Source organism: Mustela putorius, unplaced genomic scaffold (genome assembly GCF_011764305.1).
Source record: "Mustela putorius furo isolate JIRA1106 unplaced genomic scaffold, ASM1176430v1.1 tig00000224_pilon_pilon_pilon, whole genome shotgun sequence".
NCBI classification, from domain to species: domain Eukaryota; kingdom Metazoa; phylum Chordata; class Mammalia; order Carnivora; family Mustelidae; genus Mustela; species Mustela putorius.
The window spans coordinates 14,108,370-14,133,576 of record NW_025421321.1 but is presented as its reverse complement, the minus strand read 5'-3'; the positions used below and the strand labels follow the sequence as shown (position 1 = coordinate 14,133,576).

The 25,207-nt window shown below is 34.9% G+C and overlaps 1 protein-coding gene across 2 annotated transcripts in view; it reads left to right on the top strand.

Moving 5' to 3' along the window:
* CAMKMT (calmodulin-lysine N-methyltransferase) overlaps positions 1-25,207 on the top strand; it is a 374,335-nt gene that overhangs the window by 95,236 nt on the left and 253,892 nt on the right. The gene's annotated exons all lie outside the window — the stretch shown is intronic.

Genomic DNA, 25,207 nt, shown 5'->3' with positions numbered 1-25,207 from the left:
ATGGCATGTCAGCGGTCACTGTGTTTGACATCCTTTATGTTTGTCCAGTCAGCTCTAAATCTTTAGGTTGGGCTTCAGAGTACTCAGGAAAGAAAAGAGAAGCAATTATTTTCAGTCATTGAGTTTTGAAGATCTTAGCGTTAATTATGCCAAACATTGTTGATTCATCAACAAATAAAAACGTTAAAAGGCTGTATGAAGCATTCCAAACTTGCTTAAACATAGTTTGTGGTGATTAAAAATATCTTGTATACACTAACATATTTTTAGATACACTTTTACCCATGCATGTTCATGTATACTTTCAAGGCCAAATAAAAATCACTTTCAACCTTGGAGAAAAAAATATCGAAAAGCTTATTCACTTCTAATTAGTGTATACTTTTTTATCTTTTGCAAAAAGGGGAAATAAATAGTGCAATTCACTCTTTCTTTGTGGACCCCAGAATAATTTGGGGTATGAAAAATATTTCAATAAAACAGAAAGTGTTCTAGTTTTAGTAATACTTGTTAAAATTATTTAAATAATAGTGGCCTTTGAGATTTAGGAATTTTTCTTCCACGTAAGTCTTTAATGTATAAAAGATTATTTGAGCATTAAAAATGTGCTTTACCTATTGTTTTTTCAATCCCTATGCTCTCTGACCTGGTGAAGTTTTGCAGGAAGTGCCCAATCAAAGGATTGGAGGAAGCAGTACTGAACTTTCTTTGCAAATATTCCTCTGAGAAAATGAAAGTTAGAAGCTAAGCTGTTATTCTTGTTTGTGACTCCAATTTTAAAACTTCGTTCTTACATAAATAAAGTGAAAAGCAGAGGAATATTAACTCTCCAAATCTGCTAGAATTTTATATGTTAATAAAAAAAATAATTTTATTGTAGTAGAAGAAACAATTTGGTTCCTAGAGAGAGTACCATGGGTGGTATTCTTTTGCTGAAGCAGATATTTGAAGTAGAAGAGTTGTTTTTCATAACACAAATATTATGCAGACGTAATGTTAAATTAGAATAGTTTTAGTTTCTCATATACTAATGATGAGAAAAATTAACCTAATTCTTGGTTTGTAATTAAAAAAAAAAACTAGAATGATGTTTTTGTTTCTTGGTCTATATTCTTTCCAAATGATGAAGTGTGTTCCAATACTACAGTCATATTTCCCTTCAAATCAAGATATAATAATCAGAATTTAATGTAGAATTAATTTAGATTTATTTGCCTTTTATTAAGACCAAGGGATATCATAGTTTTTAAAAATGGAGATGACCATTTATGAGAATCTGACTGCAATCAAAAGTAGTAACTATTAACTTCATAGGTTCATTATTCAGTAAAGCATTACACTCTTTTTGCTATCCTTTATTTAATTTATTCTTCTGAAACATGTTTATCTTTGACTAAAAATTTCTCTGTCAGATTGGTCTGTAATAATTCAAAGATAGTAAAATGTTAATGGTAGCTTCTAGGTGTGTTGGGTATATGGGTCTTCTCTGTAAAATTCTTTCACATTTCCTATATATTCAAAATTTTTCATACTAATGTTTTGGAAAGAGGATTTCTATTTTGACTGCATGTCATAGCCAAATGGCCACAATAATTTACTTCATTTTTGAAAAAAAATAAATATTTTAATTTTCTCTTATTTAAACAAAGCGACACGGATACAATATAGTTTATGTATTGGCATTAACACCTACTTAACCAGTTGGCAAAACACAAAACTGATTCTTAATTATAAATCTGTTCACTACACCCCATTTATATTTGGTTGGTGGTTGAAAAATTTAGGCATTTTTAGCTGAAATAGGGCTAAATTATGTTAAAAATGGATTTTTAGCTGAAATCCTCTTCCATGTTGTTAAAGGGGCCATGATGGAATGAAGTGTTTGGAGAGTTTTAGGAATAAAATATAGATGTATCTGAGGATCAAAGTTAGTTTAAAATAGAATAAATTTTCTTATTTTCAGTGTATCTTGGAGTGTGAAGAACATCAATATATCATGTTGATTAGGCTTCTAAGTAGGCATAGTTCTGATTATCTCAGATTTTATTTTATTTATTTATTTATTTTTTAAAGATTTTTTTAATTTATTTGACAGAGAGAAATCACAAGTAGTCAGAGAGGCAGGCAGAGAGAGAGAGAGGGAAGCAGGCTCCCTGCTGAGCAGAGAGCCCGATGCGGGACTCGATCCCAGGACCCTGAGATCATGACCTGAGCCGAAGGCAGCGGCCTAACCCACTGAGCCACCCAGGCGCCCCTGATTATCTCAGATTTTAGACAGAATATTTTGTCCTCAAAGTAAATGAATACAATAACTGCATATTTGGGGTGTTTTTCTTAGTGTTTTTATTCAACTGTTAGCCTCACATGCACCTGGTGTATTGGTGACTCACAGAAGCAACATTGAAATATAATGTGTGTATGCTTACCCCCTTTTTCTTCAACACATTTAACAACAACAAAGAAACATTGTTATTCTTGCCACGAAATATTCTCTTGGGCAGATTTGGCTTACAGAGTTTTAATCTTGCTGAAATACTGAAGTTTATTTTATCTTCACCAACCGTGGAGCCTATGGGTGTGCAAATCATTATAGCTTTGAAATAAGGGGGGTAGGAATCTGGAAGTGATTTTTTAAAAAGTAAGATTTATTTTTGAATGTCGTGACTACTAGGATCTCTCCTCACATGATGCTCCCAGTAGCTACTGTGTATTAATGAAAATAAAGACTTGTGAAGATTAAAAAAAAAATTATTAACCTGGTCCTTGCATTCATTACGTGTATTTACAAGTCATTTGTGACCAGTTTAGTTGCCATCTATTTGATATCCCGTAGCTGTTGTTGCATGCCTTTGGGGTTATGCTATCATGCTGTGGAAGAATGATCCAGCTGCGGATTTTATGTGCTTTTTTCGAGTTGTTCGCAATACCCCATACTCAATTATATGGTGAATTATTATGCATTAACTAGTTAAAAAGATGTCTAATTGATTCACTAGGCTGAAATATCAAACACTATCTGCTGTAGGAGTGATGCTTCCAGTTATCAACCTATCATGTATTCATGGAGACGACAATGCTTGCTCACATGTTGGCGACATTATCTCATTTGGTGTGCCCGGTGTTGTAATTCAATCATCTATTATTAAAAATAGATAAGACGACAGGGAGCAAAACCACACATAAACCTGTAAACACACGTATGTGCGTGTTCACTTACACTCATGTATTCCATGAGTTGTTTTTTTTTTTTTTGGTCTTACCTCCTATGAATGCTTGCACTAGCAAGTCATAAATGGAAAATATGTATTAGCTTTAAGGTAAGATAAAATAGATTTTGAGTTAGTTCAAGTGAACCATCTCATTTAAAATTAGCCCAGGGGTCTTGTAAAGAATGCAAGTAATCTAAACATAATAATGCACATTGCCCAATTGCTTCTGTGTATGATACAGGTTCAGTGCTGTAGTGCTTTGACAGCCCATTACTGAATGTAATGAACAGCTATTTTTAAACAGAAGAAATTCAAGTTGACAGCTTGGCAATGAAATTCAGCTAGTGGGATAATTTTTGTCATCTTTAGTACAGAGAATGGATTCAGGTTAGTTTAAGGAAATTTGTATCATGTAGTTTATAGAGCACACATTTTTATTAAAAGTAAATTTATTGTCCATTTTGGGGGACAGATGTCACTGTTAGAGTATGGAATTAGCTTTTAATGCATAGTTTAATGAATTACTTAGATATCATCTCTAGGACCTAGGTTTTAAATCAAATTTCCTCTTTTTTTTTCCCCTTTGCCATGGGTGATATATTCAGTCTAGTAAAATGACTTTAAGAGTGACCATAAAACGTGTTTTTCAGTGCTGCTTTTTAGTCTTTCAGAGTTTCAAAGAAGTAGCCTTTTAGAAATAGGAGAGTCTTTGGAAATGAGCATAAAGCTTGAGGCAGTGTTTTCTTAATGGAAATAAGAATTAGAATAGTATGGAAGGAAAGATGGAAAATAATATGCCTGACTGCATATTTTGGAGAAATTCTTTTAAGGGGATGGTAACGTCTGACTTTTACAATTCTTAGAAAAGATGGAGAAGTTTGTTCTGCAATTCTTAAATAAAATGGGTATATTTAAAAACTCCTAGAAACAATTGGGTAAATCACAGTAAATGACTTCATTTTTTTCCTGTTTTCAGCAAAAATTGAGAAATTTAATTGTTTTTTACATGCAACTAACTATTAGAGCTTTTACAGTAGAAACTTAGGTTCAACATTGATGATTTGTGTTAAATGTAGTCTGAATAAAGTAGCAATACATTATTCGATGAAATTGGGTGAGTTAAGTAAGTACATTGAATATTTCACCTAATATCCAATCACATTCCAACCAATAAAAGAACCTGTAAGTCTACCCTTCCAAATACACTGCCAGGAACCTCCATTCATGGGTCTTCATTGCCTTTCCATGCTTCCAGAGTATCTCCTTTGGGTCCCCAAAGGCCTAGTGACTGAGTGCTAGCCTTGCTTAGGGACTAAACCTTAAATTAGGAAAATAAAGCAAATGAGCTTTAATAGCCAGTAGACTTTTTTGTTCCTGATCTATTTCTGTATCTTACTTACCTCTCAAAAGGCATGATGTCCCCAAGCACAATGTAGCAAGGAATCTGTGTACAAGTCAAGCATTTTTGGAGAGGCTTTCCTGTTAGGTCACTACTGTGCTCTCATTTAGAATTGTATTATATCAGTGAATCAAAGGAATTTCCTGACATGAAAGAATTGGTGCACCTCAATAAACATTTTATTTAAACTTCAAGAGGATATTCTTCGTCTAACAGGATCTAGTTTACTTCTAGCAACATTGCCATCAATTTGTAGCCTGAACTTTAAGCTTTTGATTTTGTTGTGAAGTGACTCTCTTGAAATCTTGGTTTACTTGTGGATAGTGGTCCTTGTATGACGCAGAAGGTCATTATCACATTAGCTCTGCTTCTGTATGGCAACCTGGGGTGCTACCCCCCCCCCCATTACCTGAAGGGTGTTTTTATTTTTGTGACTGAGGAATAATTTGAGAAGGCACCCACAGGTACCCAGGTGCTGAATTAATTAGGTAATGTCACATTTGGTGATACTGTTCTTGGGGAGGAAATCAGTAAAATGAAAGCAGGGCTGGTGATGCCAAAACCAAATCTAGAAATAAGACTTCTAGAAGGAGGCTTAGCTCTAAAGACGGGCAGGATAAAGGAAGTCACCGTAGTTCTAGTAAGTGCTTTCTGTATTATCTGGCTTAATCCTTTCTGTCTACTCTCCCTTTAAACTGTACTTTGAAGTCTAAGCAGTGCAGGAAAAGGTGAAGAATTTGTGTTGCCATGATACACTATGGAGGACTTGAGGAAAACATGATATGGCAGTGGTTTGCAAGATACTGAAGGTTTCCAACCCAATTATCATCTACTGCAGCTGGAAGAATTTAATGGGATATGGTCCAAAGAAACACACCCGTTGAAAAGTTCTTAAAGTAAACTCTAGTGTCTTGAGAGTGAATATTGTGTGATGGTTAAGAAATGCTCTATCTGGAGCCTGATTGCCTGGGTTTCAGCCTCGTCATTTATTAGCTGTAGAACTTTGACTAAGTTATTTAACTTCTTTGTGCCACAGTTCCCTTATCTGTAAAATAACAAAGACCATGCCCACCTTCCAGGGTTAATATAAAGATCAAATGAGTGTAACATTTAAAGTTCTTAGAACAATGCTTGGCGTTTAGAAAGAGATTTATACAACTAATCTCTTATTTTTGTTGTTTCTAAATTCATTTTGTATTCCTACTTACATTGTTATAATTTAAAAAAAATTCAGAATCCATTATAGCTGGAAAGCTCCTTGTTAAAGACCTGGCTCCTTAACTGAAAGTTTATAGTTATCAATCCTGACTTTGAAAAAAGAAAGTCAAAGTGAGAACTCGGTTTAATTTGATTGACATTTATCAGTTGTAAGTATTAAGTAGCATGGGGTGGGATGTATAAAATGTTGAAATCATGGCTTCTACCCTTTATGGTAAACTCCGTGACAGTAGGGGACTTGCTGTATGCTGCCTGTCTTTGTAACCTAAATTGTGCTTTGTATAATTCAAATATTTGTTCAATGAAAGTCAGATCAACATGAATTCTAACACATTGCTAGTAGATAGTAGACTCTTGAAATATGCAACTTGAACAAAAAGATATTTATGTCTCTGTGCTGTGTGTGTGTAAAAATAAGTGTTCAGCGTTTTCACTAGTGATGGAGAACTTATAACAGAAGAATTAGATTATATATGATTGGATACATCCTGACTGTAGGGGTGGGAAACATTCTAGTCCTTTATTAGAGAAATAACAGAATCTATGTAGTTGAAAAGAAAGGTTATTAGTGGATATTTAACACTTTATTTGCTGTAGAAGAATGTTTAGGTCTTTCTTGATCATCTTAGATCTCTTACCCTCTAATTCTCAAATTTATTACAGAAATTTGTACATTCCTATGAAGGAAGATCTTAGAATGAAAACATTTGTCTATAGCCAGTTTTCCTTTTCTACATGTCCTCTCTCTTTTGGAGGAAAGGAACTAGGGGAAAATTAAAGAAATCACCACCAATAACTCTCCTCTTTTTTTGCTTTACCTGTAAATATGGTTAGGAAGATGGGGCTCATAAGAAAAAATATTTTAGCTGAGGCACCTTGCCTATCCTGGCCTCATGATCTTTACTATAATTGAAGCAGAAATCCTCACGCTTAAATGTTTTTCTTCTTTGGAAGATCAGTAATCAGTTATTCTTTCCCGAGTATAGCAGTAAGGCAAACAGTGGGGCAAGAATATCACTGAATTTTAAGTGACAGATAAACAAATTGAAAATTCACCACCAACTTTTTGAGTTTGAGTTATACTAACTCGCTATGGGATCTGGGCTGGTCACTTCACCTTTGTAGTCCTTAGATTACTTCTAAATTAAAAAGAAAGAAAGAAAGAAAGAAAGGTTTGGAAACTGTACCCTTTTCAGATTCCCTCAGAATTATAGCTGTAAGCACTATGTAAATTCATAAAAAATAGTTTTGAAGACCAGCTTTAGAATTTCAATAGTTATTGTATATTCAAAACAGCTACCAAAGCACTTTATTTTCATTTTAAAGATTTACAATTAAAGTGATTTTATGTATACCTCAAATGCCTGATTATATACAAACCCATTACAGGGTTTACCACACATTAAATCCCTTCTTATTATGGGGTTTTGTGCACATTAAATGCCTAGTTGTTATAGATTGTTGTTTTTCTTGTTACCGTTAAATGTAACATTTCCCTAGGTGATGAAATGTATTATTACTGGGAACATTTATTTTAGTGTGTGTTCTGTATTTTAAAAAAAGAAAGGTATTTAAGCAGCAAAGACATAGCTGTTATGAAATTTATTTTTTATAAATAGCTTTCAGCAGAAATCAGAGCAGTGCTTTAAAATTACAGTTAAAAAAATCATTTAATCATTACACTCCTTGTTGGCTAATAGGGTGCTAAGTGACTTTTTTCCCCCTGCAATGGGCTATTCTTGATATGCTCACTAAGTGGACCTAAGAGTACTAGTATATTTTATGTTAGCAAGCCTTGATAGCAAAGTGCTGAAAGTTCAGGGGGCATTTGTCTCCTTTCTCACAAATTCATTTAAGTACCAGTCTTGCTGGAGCTTTAACTGGGGCAGACAACCATACAAATGACTTGAGATAAAATGAAAATAATGGACTGAGCTGGGTTCTGGGGGTGGTAGTTATGCTGAACACACATCAATAAGCTTCGAGTGTGATTCTATGCTAATGCAAGCCTGATGGATCAGCTTTCCCTTTTAGCCTGGAGGACCATTAAGCTCTGGAAGCTGGGTCAAACTGATAGAGTCTGCAAATATAGCCCATCGGTTAGCTGCAGTAGTTAACTGACTGTGATTCCTAATGTGTGAAACTAACATTGCTTAAAAACCCTCTATGATCAGGACATAGATCAGGAAGAAGATAATAGATTCTGTTTTAATTTGCATAATCAAAGCTTCTCATTTTTCCACCTATAGATAACATAACAGGGGGAAAAAACAGCTGTGACTACTTCCATTATGTTGTTAATCTTCAATCACAGCAAATAATTTCCATAAAAATGTAAATAACTTGTTTCAAAAGAAAAGGGTATAATTGAAAGATTTTATGTGTTATTTCTTTGGAATTAAACTGTAGGCACAGTTATGCAGGTTAGGTAATGAGGATCTTGGGGCTATGAAATGTGAAAAGGTTTTTTAAAAAATTGTCTTTAGTGATTTGATTCAAACACTAAAACTTTGCTGCTTGTGGTTAAGTCAGATTTCTTTTAATATGTGAGCTTGAAATGGATGTAAATTAATGCTATGACCAAAACGACAGGGAACTTGATCATTTTATTTTCTCTCAAAGAAGAGAAAATGAACTAATTTGTTTCATAGCAAAAATTAAAATGAGCAACACCAAAATGGAAAGAATCAAGACATACTGTTTATTTTTATGGAACAGAAATGCTAAGAAGACTCTTATATTTTCAAGAGCATATTCAACTCACATATGCCATTCTTTATTCCTTTTACCCCTCCCTATTTGTATTAGGATATACTACAACTATGGTGAACAATCTTGTTTTTAACTAATGATTATTTTAGTATATAATATTTAAAGTTCCCTACATTTTATGAGGATTTGGACTTTGCAAACTTGTCAAAAACATTTACTTCAAATCCGATTGAGTTCACAGTTTTGTGTTATGGGAACTTTCTTTGTTCACTCATTTTAAAAAACGTTGATCCCGGGCGCCTGGGTGGCTCAGTGGATTAAGCTGCTGCCTTTGGCTCAGGTCATGATCTCAGGGTCCTGGGATCGAGGCCCGCATCGGGCTCTCTGCTCAGCAGGGAGCCTGCTTCCCTCTCCCTCTCTCTGCCTGCCTCTCCATCTACTTGTGATTTCTCTCTGTCAAGTAAATAAATAAAATCTTAAAAAAAAAACCACAAAAACGTTGATCCCATTTATTTCAGGTATTGTCTTGAGCACTGGCAGTATAGTATTCTTGGAACTTACTTTTCTTTTCTTTTTTTAAATGGGAAATACAATAAGCAAACAAAGACATGATTTCAGAGAATGATCGGTTGTTAAGGAGAGCTTTTTCCATCTGGGAGTATGTTTCTGACAAACAGGCCCCTTTATCAAATATGATATTATTTTTTCAATCCCCAGTTTCCAGACCATCTCAAAAAACTTTGAATACAAAGAAAATAAGGATATTTTTGTTAAAGAAAAATTAAGTGCTTTCGTGCTCCTTGTTGTAATCCGGGTCGGTACCTCTATGAAAAACCCAATAAAATCCTATATGTTTGAATTTTTTCCTTAGTCTTTAATGTGTGTGACAGCTCTCTTCTAAGCACTTTACTTCTTGATTAACTTACTTAAAAACTCTGAGAAGAGGTATTATTATTCCCAGCTGAGGAAACTGAGGCAAAAGAATGTTAAGTAACTTGCCCAAAGTTGTATAGCTAGTAAATGGGTGAAGAGGGATTACTACCTAACAGCTTGGCTTCAGAGTCGGTGTTCTTAATCACTATTACTCTGTGGCAACCAGAAGAAATTTATTTAGCTGAAAAATGTGTTATTGTATTAAAATGCAAATTCTAGGGGCGCCTGGGTGGCTCAGTGGGTTCAAGCGTCTGCCTTCGGCTCAGGTCATGATCCCAGGGTCCTGGGATTGAGCCCTGCATCGGGCTCTCTGCTCGGCAGGGAGCCTGTTTCCTCCTCTCTTTCTTCCTGCCTCTCTGCCTACTTGTGATCTCTGTCTGTCAAATAAGTAAATAAAATCTTTTAAAAAAGTAAATAAAAAGCAAATTCTAGGAGGGCAGGGAATGTCACTGTCTTGCTTGTCACTATCCTTGTACTTAGCACTGAATGTGCCCTATAGAGGGTGCCCAATAAATGTTTTTTGAATGAATAAATGTAAATGAGTATTAAGTTTATACCCAAAGTAATGTTCTTTATCAAGTCTTTTAATAATTAATTTTTCTACTTCTGCCTTGTTGGTGCTTTAGGTATATGCCTTGGGTGTACAATCCAGCACTATTTAGAATGGCAACATGACCTCTTATTAATGATGAGGTAAAGGTAGAGCCAGAATCCCTTGACCTTGTTTGGTTTCATACCCTGTCTATGCTAGGTATGTGGAATTTCTCTATCACATCAGAATGAGTTCATGCTGTATCCTTGCACAATAGTTCCTACACTTGTGTTCTGAAAGGGTTAATTCATTTCTAAAATATAAGCAGTTTCTTTTGGAAGTGAATTTACTAATAGGTAGAGCATAATATGACCTCCCAATGTTTTGAGTAAAATGGAATAGAAGAATGGAATGCATACCTTCACTTTCAATTTATTTCCTTTCTCCATGTGTCTTTGGAGAAGACAGTAATATTTTTTAAGCATCAAATTGATATTAAATGATTGAGTGAATGGAGGGTATTATTTTATGGTTTCTTTTAGAAGATAAAAATAAAACATTCTAAAAATATAATACACATACACACTCATTTGAATTTTGAACAATACAGAAGAGGTTAAATAAGAAAGTAAAAATCATATTCTCATGACAAATTAATTCATATTCCCATCATTTAAACCTATTAACTCTCTATTAACATTTTGATTATTATCCTTCCAGAGAGCTATGTATGTTTAGGTACTTATATACTACTTTAAATAAATGAATTTATATTTTGCATGTTGGGTAACTTGCATATTTTCCCCACTTACTAGTTTTAGACTTTTTTTGGTAACAAACATCATATGAACATCATTAATACAATTTTATTTTAAGATTTTATTTATATATTTGACAGAGATCACAAGTAGGCAGAGAAGCAGGCAGAGAGAGGAGAAAGCAGGCTCCCTGCTGAGAAGAAAGCCCGATGTGGGGCTCGATCCTAGGACCCTGGGATCATGACCTGAGCCGAAGGCAGAGGTTTAACCCACTGAGCCACCCAGGTGCCCCTACAATTTTCTTTTTTGAGAGAGAGAAAGAGAGAGAGAGAGTGTGTATGGGAGCGAAGTGGGGGGAGTGGAGGGAGAGGGAGAGAGAGCATCCCAAGCAGGTGCCACACCCAACATGGAGCCCAAGTTGGTGCTCGATCCCACCACCCTGAGATCGTGACCTGAACCAAAATCAAGAGTTGGACATTTACCTAACTGAGCCACCCAGGTACCCCTCATTATTACTTTTAATGACTTCCTAACATGCTTTTTGGATTTATCTTTCTTTAATTGACTTCTTAAGAAGAGACCTAAATTCCCTTCTTTCTTTTATTTTTGGTATTCCAAGAAAATTGCAATTAATACACACACACACACACACACATACACACACATGGATTGTTGCTGGATGAAAGATTTTATTTTGTGTGTCATTGTATAAAGTCCTTATATTCATTACTTAGAAAATGTTTGTGTGTAAGAACATTATATGAAAGAATAGAATTACAACTTAGGTATTTTTAAAAAGTGCTTCTAAATCTCTAGGTTTCTTTATATCCTTTTATTTTTTCCTCTTGCACTTTGTCATAGACACTGATTTTTTTTGTCTTGTAGATTTTCATATAGAGTCTGAATTTTGCCAATTACATGTCCAGATTGTCATTTAACATGAGCTTCTCTTTTCTGTAGTCTCTATAAATTGATACATCTAGAGGCTTGGGCTGTCAAGCTTGTTTCTTTCCTTCCTTCCTTCCTCTCTTCCCACCCACTTCCCTCCCTCCCTCCCTCCTTCTTCCTTCCTTCCTTCCTTCCTTCCTAGAAGAGGTGACTGTATTTTCAAATCATATATCACAACGTGAAAAACAAAACACAGGAATAAATGGAAACATGGCCCGTATGGCTAGAATCAAAGGGAAAATATAAATATCCAGAAATTGACTCTGGAGAAATGGAGATCTACAGATTACTTGACAAAGAATTCAAAATAATGATTTTAGGTTCAATATGCTACAAGAGAACATAGATACAATTAGGAAAACTAATGCATGAACAAAATGAGAATACCAATAAAATGATGCAAATTATAAAAAATAACCAAAAAAATTCTAGAGCTCAATAACTGAACTGACAAATTCACTAGAGGGTGATCAAGATCAGACTTGATCAAGCAGAAGAAAGAATCAGTGAACTTGAAGATAGGTTATTTGAAATGATCAAGTCAGAGGGAAAAAAAAATGAGGAAAATTGAAGAAAGCCTAAGGACTTATGGGACAGCATTAAGTAGACCAATATCTATATTATGAGAGTCCTAGAAGGAGACGAGAGAGAGACTGGGTCAGAGAGTTTATTTGAAGGAATAATGACTGCAAACTTCCCAAATCTGAGGAAGAAAGTAGACCCCTAATTTGAAGAAACTGAAAGGTCTCCAACTTTGATGAACTCAAAGAGGCCAAATCAAGACACATTATAAGCAAACTGTCAAAAGACATACATGGAGAATATCTTGAAAGCAGCAAGAGAAAAGTAACTCATTATGTACAAGGTGGCACCCATAAGATTATCAACAGATATCTTACCAGAGAGTAATAGGATAATATATTTGAAGTCCTGAAAGAAAGAAAATTGTCAACCAAAAATAATGTATCTGGCAAAACTATTCTTCCAAAATAATGGAGATAAACAAAAGCTAGACCTGCCTTGCAAGAATTGCTAAAGGGAGTCCTTCAAATTGAAGCAAAAGATCACTAGACAGCAACACCAAAGCTTATAAAACTCTCTGATAAAGTTAAGTATATAGATAGATACAGAATCATGTAATATTGTAATGGGGTATGTAGGTCACTTTCAATTCAAATATAGAATTTGAAGGTAAAAACATAAAAATATAAAATTTTGTTACTGACTATAAAATATAAAAAGATGTAATTTGTGACATCAGTAACAAAGGGTGGGAAATATAAAAGAAGAGTAGTGTTTTTGTTTGTGGTTGAAATTATCAGTTTAAAATAGATTGTTATAAGATGTTTTAGTAACCCCAATGGTAATCACAAAGAAATACCTACAGAAGATGCGCAGAAGAAAATTAGAAATGAATCAAAGCATGCCATCACAAAAAATCAATGAAATCAAAGGCAGCAAGAGAAGAAAAGAGAGACAAGATAAGCACAAGGCATATGGAAAATAATTATCAAAATGTGAATAGTAAGTTCTTTCTTATCATTAATTATTTTTTTAAAATATTTTATTTTAATCATTTTTATTTATTTGACAGAGAGAAAGAGAGAGAGAGAGATCACAACTAGGCAGAGAGACAGGCAGAGAGAGGAGGAAGCAGGCTCCCTGCTGAGCAGAGCGCGACATGGGGCTCGATCCCAGGACCCCGAGATCATGACCTGAGCCAAAGGCAGAGGCTTAACCCACTGAGCCACCCAGGTGCCCCTCATTTATTATTTTAAATGTAAATGGATTAAACTTCCCAATTAAAAGACATACTGTGCCTGTGCCTGCATGGATTAGAAAAAAATAAATCCAAGTATATGCTGTCTATAGGAGACTCACTTTAGATATGAAGTATCTATAGTGTAGAAATAGATATATGAGAGTCTCACTTTAGACTGAAAGTGAAAGGTTGGAAAAAAACATCCTATGTGAATAGTAACCAAAAGAGAGCAGGGCTAACTATATTTATATTAGACAAAATAGATTTTAAGTCTAAAACTGTCATAAGAGACACAGTAAAACACTATATGATGATAAAAGTTTCAATTCACCAGAAAGACATAATAATTACAAATATATATGCACCCAACAGCAGAGCACCCAAACACATGAAGCAGATATTGACAGAACCAAATGGAGAAACAGACAGTAACATAATAATAATAGATTTCAATACCTTACTTTCAATAAAGCAAAGATCATCAAGACAGAAGATCAATAAGGAAAGAGACTTGTACAAACTGGACTTAACAGACATATATATAAAATATTCCACCCAACAACAGAATACACTTTCTTTTGAAATACACAAAAAATGTTCTCCAGGATAGATCACATGTTTGGCCAAAATCAAGTCTTAACAAATGTAAGAAACTGAAATCATACCAAGTATCTTTTCTAACCACAGTGGAATGAAACTACAAATCAATAGCAAAAGGAAAACTGGCAAGTACATAAATATGTGGAGATTAAAACAGCACGCTCTTGAACAACCAATGTGTTGAGGAAGAAATAGCAAGAGAAATCAGAAAATATCTTGAGACAAATGAAAATTAAAACATAACATACTAAAATGTATGGGATGCCCAAAAGCAATGATAACAGAGAGACTTTTAGCAATAACACATATATTAAAAAAGAAGAAAGATCTCAAATCAATAACCTAATTTTACACCTCAAGAAAATAGAAAATAAAGAACAAACTAAACCTAAAGTTAGCAAAAGGAAGGAAATAAAAAGAGATTAGAGCAGGAATAAATGAATAGAAAATAGAAAATAGAAAAATAATAAAACATCATTGAAACTCAGAGTTGGTTTTTTGAAAAGAAACAAAATGGACAAATCATTCTTTTAGAAAAAAGAAAAATCTAGGGGCATCTGGGTGGCTCAGTGAGTTAAAGCCTCTGCCTTTGGCTCAGGTCATGATCCCAGGGTCTTGGGATCGAACCCCACATTGGGCTTTCTTCTCAGCAGGGAGCCTGCTTCCCCCTCTCTCTCTGCCTGCCTCTCTGCCTACTTGTGATATCTGTCTGTCAAATAAATAAGTAAAATCTTAAAAAAAAAAAAAAAGAAAAAAAAATCTCAAATAACAAAATCAGAAATGAAAGAAGAGGCATTACAACTGATTTCACAGAAATAAAAAGGATCATAAGAGACTACAACTACTACAATTATACACCAACAAATTTGTCATCTAGAAGTAATGAATACATTTATGGAAACATAATGTATCAAGACTGAATCATGAATATGTAAATATCTGGACAGACTTGTAACTAGTAAAGAGATTAAATAAGTAGCCAAAAACTTTCCAAGGGAGGAATACCTATGACCAGATAGCTTCACTGAAGAATTCTACCAAACATTTAAAGAATTGACACTAATTCTTCTTAAGGTTTTCCAAAAACTGAAGAGGAGGGAACACTTCTGACCTTATTCTTTGAGACCAGCATTGTCTGATACCTGTATCAGACAAAAGATACTCTAAGACAAGAGTACTCTAGGCTAATATCCTGATGAATGTTGGTGCAAAAAATTCTCAACAAAATACTAGCAAATTGAATTCAACAGCATGTTAAAAAGATTATACATAAACACCAGGTAGGATTTATTCCTGGAGCTCAAGGATGGAGCTTAACATATGAAAATAAATCATTGCAATATATTACATTAACAGAACGAAGGACAAAAGTGACGTGATCATCTCAATTGACACAGAAAAAGCATTTGACAGGGGCGCCTGGGTGGCTCAGTGGGTTAAAGCCTCTGCCTTCGGCTCGGGTCATGATCCCAGCGTCCTGGGATCGAGCCCCACATCGGGCTCTCTGCTCAGCAGGGAGCCTGCTTCCTCCTCTCTGCCTGCCTCTCTGCTTACTTGTGGTCTCTGTCTGTCAAATAAATAAATAAAAATCTTAAAAAAAAATTAAAAAAAAGAAAAAGCATTTGACAAAATTCAACAGACTTTCACAATAAAAACCCACAACAAATGAATATAAGAAAAGTACCTCCATGTAATAAAGGCCACATATGAAAAGCTCACATGAATGTCATACTCAACAGTGAAAAACTGAAAACTTTCCCTGTAAGATCAGGAAGGCAAAGATGCCCACCCTTGCTACTTCTACTCATCATACTACTAGAAGTCCTAGTCCTAATCAGGCAAGGAAAAGAAATAAAAGACATCCGAATCAGAAAGGAAGAAGTAATATTATCTCTGTTCACAGATGGCATGATCTTATATGTAGAAAACCCTAGAGATTCCACAAAAAATATATTAGAATTAACAAATGAGATGGCAAACCTGCAAGATACAAAATCAACACACAAAAATCATTTTGTCACTAACAATGAGCAGTTTGAAAAAATTAAGAAAATAATCCCATTTACAATAGCATTAAGAATGCTAATGTAATTAGGGATAAACTTAATAAAGAGGTGAAAGACTTGTACACTGAAAACTATAAAATATTGTTGAAAGAAATTTTAAAAGACAAAAATAAATGAAAAAATGTCCTGTGTTTATATATTGGAAGAATTAATATTGTTAAAATGTCCATATAGGCATAAAATATTGGGGCTTCTGGTTGGTTCAGTCAGTTAAGCATCCAACTCTTGGTTTCAGCTCAAGTCATGATCTCATGGGTCATGAGATCAAGCCCTGCAACAGGCTCTGCTCTCAGCAGAGAGTCTGCTTGAAGATTCTCTCTCTGCCCCTCCCCCCAAGTGTGCTCTCTCTGTCCCTCAAATGAAGAAATAAATCTTTTAAATGTCCATACAATCTAAGGTGTTCTACAAATTCAATTTAATCTCTATCAAATTTCCAATGACTTTTTTTTTAAGAAATAGAAAAGAAATCCTAAATTCATATGGAATTTCAAAGGACCTCAACTAGCAAAATAGCCTTGAGACAGGAAAGCAAAGCTAGAGGCCTCTCACTTTCCGATTTCAAAATACATCACAAAGTTACAGTAATCAAAACTGTATGGCCCTAGCAGAAAGATGGATAGGTAAATGAATGGAACAGAATAGAGAATCCAGAAACAAACCCTCACATAAATGGTCAAAATGATAATTTTCAAGGTTTCCAAGGCTACACAATGGGAAAAGGATTGTCCCTTCAACAAATGATGATGGTAAAACTGGATATCTGTATACAAAAGAATGAAATTGAATCCTTACCTTACACCATGTACAAAAATCACTCTAAATGGATTAAAGTCATAAGTATGAGACCTAGAACTTTAAAACTCTTAGGGGGAAATCTTCATTTTATTGGCTTTAGGAATGATTTCTTAGATAGGACACCAAAAGCATAGGCAGCAAAGGCAAAAGTAGACAAATGAGACTATATCAAACTTAAAAACTTGTGTGTAGCAAAAGAAACAATCAACAGAGTGAAAAAGTAATCTATGGAATGGGATTTTTATGAAAGATTTTATTTATTTATTTGACAGAGAGAGATCACAAGTAGGTAGAGAGGGAGGCAGAGAGAGAGGGGGAAGCAGGCTCCCTGCTGAGCAGATAGCTGATGCGGGGCTTGATCCAGGACCCTGAGATCATGACCTGAGCCAAAGGCAGAGGCTTAAGACACTGAGCCACCCAGGCACCTCTTTTTCTCTCTTTCTAATAGTAACTTTCCATGAGATTCAACTCCAGTCTTTTTTGTGGCTCCTAAGTCCTTATCCTAAACATTCAGATAGGAGGGTTGGGTCAGAATAGCTCTACTAGCTTTATGGCTCTAGAACTATCAATTCATGCCTTTTTGAAAATATGACCTCATACTCTGTGAGATTTCTGTTTCTTTTCCTCCCCCATTTTTATCTGGGTTGTCTCTTTCCTTTGGTTCTATTACACCATTCTGTCTAATTCGTATCCCACTTCTGGCCATTTGTCCTTCACAAGACCATTCGCTGGAGTGGGTTAATAGTCTCTTTCAGGGGGTGCCTGGGTGGCTCAGTGGGTTAAAGCCTCTGCCTTCAGGTCAGGTCATTATCCCAGGGTCCTGGGATCGATCCTCACATTGGGCTCTCTGCTCAGTGGGGAGCCTGCTTCCCCTTCTCTCTCTCTGCCTGCCTCTCTGCCTACTTGTGATCTCTCTCTGTCAAATAAGTAAATAAAATCTTTAAAAAAAAAATAGTCTCTTTCATTTTCAGCTGTGGTTTTCAGATTGGCCCTCTCTGCTTTCCAGGAAGTACCTGCTAGTGAACTGAGATGTCCATGGTTTGTTTCCACCTGTTATAGCTTCTCATTCTGGAGATACCTTATCAACCAACTTTGTCATAGTTGTGACCATGGGTTTTAGTCTATGCATTTTTTCTATTGTGAATTATTTTTTCTTTTGCCCATTTCCTCATTGCTATATTCATCTTTTTCTTACTGATTTCTAAAATCTCTTTGAATATTAGGGATATCAAGTTTTTGTTTTTCAACGTTTTGTTAATGTTTCTTCCCCAGCTGTTTTTCTTTTAGACTTTCAAAAATTGTTTTAAAATTGTATGTATTTAGGGCACCTGGGTGGCTCAGTCAATTATGCATGTGCCTTCGGGTCAGGTCGTGATCCCAGGGTCCTGGAATGGAGCCCTGCATGGGGCTTGCTGCTCAGTGGGAGTCTACTTTTCCCTCTGCCTCTCCCCCTGGCTTGTGCTCTCTCTCTCTCTAAAATAAATAAGTAAAATCTTTTTTAAAAAATTGTCTGTATTTAAATGTATCAGTATTTTCTTTTTTTTAAATTAAATTTAATTTAATTTTTTTGTCAGTGATCCATAATTCATTGTTTATACACCACATCCAGTGCTCCATGCAATACATGCCCTCCTTAATATCTACCACCGGGCTCACCGAACCCCCCACCCCCCACCCCTCCAAAACCCTCAGTTTGTTTCTCAGAGTCCACAGTCTCTCATGGTTCTTCTCCCCCTCTGATTTCCCCCAACTCACTTCTCTCCATCTCCCGATCTCCTCTGTGTTATTTCTTATGCTCCACAAGTGAATGAAACCATATGATAATTGACTCTCTCTGCTTGAGTTATTTCACTCAGCATAATCTCTTCCAGTCCCATCAGTATTTTCTATTATTTCTTATCTTATGAAAGAGCAGTATTATATATTATTAAATTACTTAAATTACAAATGGAAAGCTTTAAATCAGTGAAGTTCAAAGATTGGCTAAAATGTTGGTGTTGGAAATTCATTTTTTTAAAAAGATTTTATTTATTTATTACTGCATGCATGCCCACACGAGCTGGTGGCAGGGGAGGGGCAGAGGGAGAGGGACGAGCAGACTCCCTGCTCAAGGAAAGATATAGTCTTGTGTAAATTTTAAAGATAATGAGCAATATAACCAGGAACAATGAAATATTCTAAACTAAGGAAATAATTAAAAGGTTAACTCAAGGAACTGATATGTTATGGATGGTACACATGCATAGTGCTTGAGATATAGATATAGGAGGGGTTGGTAAAGTAAATGGGATTTAGTTTAACTGATACACATTTATGTATATAGACACACACATACATATACCCATACATGCATTTATGTGTATGTGTGTATCTAAGAGCTAATATATAGCAGGTAAGAATATAGATTTAAATAGGTAAGGGATATATTACATATATGCATATATTTTATATATATAAAATATATATTATCTATATAAAATCTAAAATATGTAAAATATATTTGGGTATTTATTAGACATTTTAGATCCACAAAACAAGGGGTGAACAAGTTGGGTGATGAAGGAAGAAAACTAATATATATTGAATGTTTACTCTGGGCAGCCATCATGTTTTCACATATTTCTTTATTTATATTTGTTTATTTATTTCATGAGAGCAGGCACAGGAGTTGGGTAGGGAGGGGCAGAGGGAGAGCGAGAGAGAGTCTCAGGCAGACTCCGCACTGAGCATGAGCCCCACACAGAGCTTGATCTCATGGCCCTGAGATCATGACCTGAGCCAAAACCAAGAGTCTGATGCTTAATTGACTGCCTACCGAGGCGTCCCCATATTTTTTTAAAAGCAAAATTTACAACAACCCTGTGTGGTAGACATTATTATGCCCGTTTAGTAGGCATTGGGAAAATAAATTGGTATATTGGAAAGAACATGGACTTTGTCAGTCACCATTGACTAGTTGTGTGACTTCAGTCAAATTACTCCTATCTGAGTACTGATATGTACTTGATATGTAAAAAGGATATGTAAAAAGGAGATAAAAATAGCACCTTAATTCAAGGGGTTGTTGTGAAGATTTTCAAAGGAATTATTTATGATTTTTCCAAAAAGAAGAAAATAAACAATCCTGTTTTAACCATTGCATGAAACTTGGTTTTGAAGTTCATTTGAGTGGTTATTTCTTATTGTGAAGATTGAATATGATAATGTTTATAAAGTAGATACCATAGTAGTCATTTAACAAATGGTAGCTATTACTACTGCTGTTGTGAAGCTTAATCTAATAACTTGTCTAAGGTTTGAACTTGTGTATCAGCCTTCAAAACCCTCTTCATACTAAACTGTACTTTTTCAAAACATTCATAATACAGATATTCCATATCTCCTTTTTCATTTTAACAAATACTTATAGTGATACAATGTAAACTTGGCCCTGAGGATACAGAAAATTAAAGCATGGTTGATAATCATGTAGGAGCCACAGTTGGTAAAGAAGGCAGGCAGTTTTTAGAAGAGATTGCTTTCTTGAAATTAGACAAGTCAGAAAACAGCATTTTGGAACCTGGTTTTTAACAGACTTTGATTCTCCAGATAAAACAAAAATTACACTTTGATGGTATTAAATGTTGGAGTCAAATAATAAAATATATTAACTGATATACATTAAATACCTTATGTAATCATCAAGTTGTATTCTTCCCAGCTGCTTTGAAATCTATGCACATTTTTTTCCTAATTCTTCTGAGATTGATAAACAATCATGGACAGTTCTACCATGATGTTTTTTTCCATTCCTCCTGAATTTGCGGGAGGGGGCAGAAGGAATGTTTCCGTTGGTGAAATAGTGGTACCGCCTGCTTTGTGGCACATGCTATCATCTATTACTAAAAAGAAAACCAGAGACATGGATTGTTATTGGCCAAAGTATATGCTATTGTGGGCATTACCTTTCTGTTTTGCTTTATGAAAAATATATGCCTCATAGTAAGAAACCAAATAGTTTATATAGTTGAAACCTCCTTAGTAGGTTTTACCTTTTATTTACCATAAATGCTAATAATCTATGTTTGAAAAATTAAACATTGAACCACTAACAGATCAGAAATAAATAATTCTGTTGTTAGAGAAGGACCAGCAAAGTTGGACCACTGATATATCAGATCTTTCTTTCTCTTTTTTCTTTTCTTTTAAGGTTTTTATTTATTTATTTGAGAAAGAATGAGAGAGCACGAGCAGGGGGGATATGCGGAGGGAGTGGGAGAAGCAGACTCCCAGCTGAGCAAGGAACCCAATGTGGGACTTGATCCTAGGACCCCAGATTCATAACCTGAGCTGAAGGCAGACACTTTATCAACTGAGCCACCCAGGCCCCCAAGACCTTTCTTTTTAAAAAGAGCACATTTTAGAAATAATTTAATAATACAGTTTAAATGTAAAAATGTGATTTGGAGAGAAAAATTATTTAGGGAAGATTTAATTTACATATAATACATTGCATTTCATATGGAAGATCCACCTTCCAGACAATGAAGCATTTACATCCCATGATTTTTCTCTGTGTTGAATTTTTTAGTAGATGCTCTGAGGTTACAAAATAGAAAAAGAATGCTCTGTCCTTGGGGAATTTACAGTTTACAGTGGAATAAATAAACTATGTGGTAGAAACCCAAATGACAAAAGCTAAAACAGTTTACCAAGAGAAAATTCAACTGCCCAGAGATATGGTAGGCTTGCTAGGATTGTAGTCTTGGTTAATGGGGTTCCCATCATTTACTTGTGCCCCCTCCCCTTTTTTACACAATTGCCTTTCATCCAGCAAACTGGAACGACTGTTCTCTTGAGAGATTATCTGTGAGGCACCATCCAAATTGACTACTATCAAGCAGCAATTACATGAATCTAGCACAGGTTATCTGGAGAAGAATGATGTTTTAGAACTCCATTAATTTCATCACATGAGACATGGTAGATGAGCCCCATAATAAACGTCATAGTTCTTTGAAACTATGACATGTCTCTTGAACTTAATAGAAAATTAGAGTATAAAAAAAAAAGATAAGCATTTAGAGAAAGAGAGACAAAGACCTAGTCACATGCTGGGGTAATTTATTATTTTTTTTAAAGAATATAACCAAGTCAACATGTTCTGTTACTATTTAATTCCTGTATGTCTGTCAATCCAATGAGATCTCAAATCTCTAAAGCAGTGACTTCCTCAGATTCAAATTCAGCAGACACCTGAGCTCGGTGTCTTTCCGGGTCTGTCACTTCGCTAGTCCAAGTGTTCCTCTGTGTTCCAAACAGCACTGTATGTTATTTCTATCAATTGTATCAATACCACTGTAGATGCATTGAAACATCTATTCAGATCCCAATTGAAATTTTCTTTTTCCATGTTTCCTCTGCTGTGTTGCTAAAAATGCAAGCTCCTCAAACTAGTAACTTTGCCTTATTCAGTATCTGGTACATAGAAGGCCCTAAGTAAATGAAGGCCAAATACACTGAATACTTACAATCAATGACATAGATACTCAGTGCGAAATACTAGCCAGGCACAAGAAAGAGAAGACCTGAGACATAGTTACAGACACGATTCAGGTGTATTATTTTTTGAACAAACTTGATTCTAATATTTATCCCCCCACCATATATATATATATATATATATATATATATATATATATATTTGAAAAGATCCAATATATAATCTTCCTGATACATGTGGCATTACTTTAGTATTTATCATGTTCTGTATTTCTTTTGTATCCCCTTGAGCATTTTTTAATAAAAGTTATTTATTAATTTTAAGTAAGCTCTATGCCCAATGCAGGGCTTGGACTTATGACCCTGAGATAGTTGCATGCTTTTCCGACTGAGCCAGCCAGTGCTCCTCTCCTTGAGCATTTATTATATTTTATTAATATCTGATTTAAAGTTAAAGGTAGATAAATAAAACCTTAACAAAAACAAAACGAAAATCTTAGTAAATGGTAGGACCTTGTCATCTGGAATGTAGAAATATAAGACTGGATCTTACTTGAAAAGTAGGAGTTTGTAAACATGGCTAAGAATAGATAGACACTGGGGGACCTGGGTGGCTCAGTTGGTTGGGCGACTACCTTTGGCTCAGGTCCTGATCCTGGAATCCTGGGTTGGAGTTCTACATCGGGCTCCCTGCTCAGCGGGGAGTCTGCTTCTCCTGCTGACCTGTCTCCTCTCATGCTCTCATTCTCTTTCTCTCTCTCAAATAAATAAACAAAATCTTAAAAAAAAAAAAAAGAAGAATAGGTAGAAATTTTGGCAAGAATCAACTGGCAGTGCCCAAAGCAGAGACAGGAACATCCCACGTGTATTGCTACGATGCTCCCACAGGGAGGAGGACTGTTAAAAGGGTGAGATTGCCCACTATTTTAAAGGAAAATTTCATTCAAATAGCCTCTTGCATGATATTATTTTCATTTTGATTTACTAGAGGCATATGGTGGGCAAAGCAACAGTACCCTTCAAATAAAAAATGCATCATCATTTAGGAATCTTTGAAGGGAAAAGTCTGTGCGCTCTCTGAGAACCATTGGCGTACCTACTTACTACGCCCCTTAGAACTGAAGCTTTAGGATATCCTTCTAAACCTTTTCCTTTGTTTCTCACTATATAATGTGTGATGACTGAAATGTTATTGCATTTGATTTTTTTTGTGTGTGTAAAACAAGATTCAAATCGCTTAAAAAAAAAAAGAACGAGATGACTTTACTTGATGATTTAAAGAAAAGGCTGCTCTCTAATATACTTACAACATCTAAAATGCCTTTTGTCCTCAGGCTTGCACTGTAGTTCTTTGGTGGTGAGTCGATAATGCATTTAATGATGCACCTACAAGGAAAATTACAGTTTTTAAACTGTTTATTCCAAGTGTTTTCAAAATGAAGACACTGCAAAAGTGGTAAAAGTATGTTGTTGAAAAAAAAATGAGGTAGGAGATTATTAATTCCATAAAGATCAAGAATATTATGAATTCAGATGATCCCCCTCCCTATCAATATAGAGTCCCTTTACAGGCTTGCATATTATAATGTGTTATTGAAATGAGATAGATAATGACTTTGTAGCATCAACTATTTACACTTTCCAACTGCTGAATCCTTTTTTGGCTGTGAAATGTGTTCATTTTATTGTTGTAGTAATATATATCAAGAATACAGTGAAATTTTAGATCTTGTCATATTCAGGTTTTTTATAGTACTTTATGCATTTTTAAGAATTTTGAATGATCGGTTTGTAAAATAATTTGTCTTATGAAAAAAATGTGTTTGCCTCATGTGTTCCATGTAGCAATTGCTCAATAATTTTCTTCAAAGTTATATCCACAGTTGCTTAATGAAATGAATGCTTGATTTGTAACCTGTAGGCCTCATGGCCTTGGGCAAGTCATGTGATTTCCTTGTTCTTCAGTTTCCTCATCTGTGAAATGGGGATAATACCTCATAGTGTTGGTTGAAGGATCAATGTTTATGAATAAAATGCTCCTAGCTCGTGGCAAATGGTGGATACAAACTATATCATAGGTATTATTATTATCCAAATGGCTTATTGCTGAAGTAATGAAAGTAAGTTTTCATGTAATTATATCAAAGAGAGTTCTGAAACATTATAGTGAGGATGTAAAGAATTTAGGAAAATAAAAAGAATATGTAAACAAAATTTGAAGAAAACTGTGAAAATCTATTACCTCATACAATTATATCTGTCCATATATCAAATCACAATCTTTAAAAAAATACCATAAAAGTCCAGTTTAATACTGTTCATTATTGATTTAAAAGGAACTTAAAATTTGATCTAATAAAGCACTTCATATCATCATAAATTTCCAAGAAACCGAGGATTAGGGTACATACCTGTATCCCTCCTGAGAAGCAGTAGATATTTATAGTATTGCTGTATTAGGTTCACTGCAATGATTTTGTTTATGTATATATATGTTAATTTTGCTTAACCCTACTACAAGTAAAAACTTCTTTTTAAAAATTTTATTTATGTATTCATGAGAGACTGAAAGAGAGAGAGGCAGAGGGAGAAGCAGGCTCCCCAAGGAGCAGGGAGCCCGATATGGGATTCTGTCCCAGGACCCCAGGATCATGACTTGAGCCAAAGGCAGACACTTAACCAACTGAGCCACCGAGGTGTCCCATAAGTAAAAACTTTTTAAACCATGATTTGGAAATTGAAAAAAAAAAATCATGGCCGAAACTGTAATGATTAACTAAACAATTTTAAAATG